Genomic DNA, 845 nt, shown 5'->3' with positions numbered 1-845 from the left:
GGCTGCCCGCGCCCCCGCCCGGGCGGTGCGACCCGGCCCGGCCGCCCTTCCCGCCCGCCGCCATTACCGGGCCTGGGAGTTCTCCTCCCGCAGAGCCCCTCGCGGCCAGCTCCTCCCTTCAGGCCGGGCCCCACTTACCTGTGGGCGGAGAGCGCGCCTCGGACCCCGGTCCTGGCTCAAACGCGCTCCGTCGCCGCCGTCAACCCCGGCCACCGCGGGCAGCGCCACCGCCTCTTCCCCGTGCCGACACCGACGGGACACCCTGGACCGCCGCCGCCGCCGCCGCTCGAGAGCCGGCCGCCCCGGTTCCCCCCTGGCCGCCGCCGCCGTTTCGCGCGTCCTCGAGCCCGCCGCGCGCTCCCGCTAAATACCACACACTGCGGCGGCCGCCATGAGGAGGCGCGGCCCCGCGCGCCGGCGGCCTGGAGAGGGCGGGGCTTCCCGCGGGCGGGCAGACGCAGAGGCTCTTGCGCGGCAGGCTGATACTTTTGCAATCCTTGCGGTGCGGGGTTCCGAGGTGGCGGGTAGAGCTTGGGCTCCTCGGCTACCGTTGCTGTGACTGAACGCCTCGCGACCCACAAACGCTGGCATATCGCGCTCTTGCCTGCAACCGTCCTCTCCCGGGGAGGAGCGGGCGCTCGCCTGCCGCGTCAGGGACCCCGGTTGAGCGATCCCCGCGGGGCTTTGTTCCGCGGCCCAAGGGGTCGTCCCGCGCCGCCGCCCCGCTATGTACCACCCTTCCTGTTTTGTTTGCTGGTGTTTCACTCAAGGTACGCAGCAGCGAGGCACTCTTTCCCAAAGGAAGAAGAAACCGGCTGCCTTGGCCACCAACGTGGGACCCAACG

The 845-nt window shown here is 72.8% G+C and overlaps 1 protein-coding gene across 1 annotated transcript in view; it reads right to left on the bottom strand.

Moving 5' to 3' along the window:
• Positions 1–326, bottom strand: part of SIAH1 (siah E3 ubiquitin protein ligase 1) — a 24,298-nt gene extending 23,972 nt beyond the window's left edge. Inside the window, exon 1 of the mRNA XM_007450632.1 lies at positions 139–326. The gene's annotated coding sequence lies outside the window, so the exon portion shown is untranslated. The remainder of the gene's footprint in view (positions 1–138) is intronic.
• Positions 327–845: the final 519 nt, after the last annotated feature.

This window comes from Lipotes vexillifer, unplaced genomic scaffold, assembly GCF_000442215.2.
Source record: "Lipotes vexillifer unplaced genomic scaffold, Lipotes_vexillifer_v1.1 scaffold943, whole genome shotgun sequence".
Lineage (NCBI taxonomy): Eukaryota > Metazoa > Chordata > Mammalia > Artiodactyla > Lipotidae > Lipotes > Lipotes vexillifer.
This window is presented reverse-complemented; position numbering and strand designations above follow the sequence as displayed.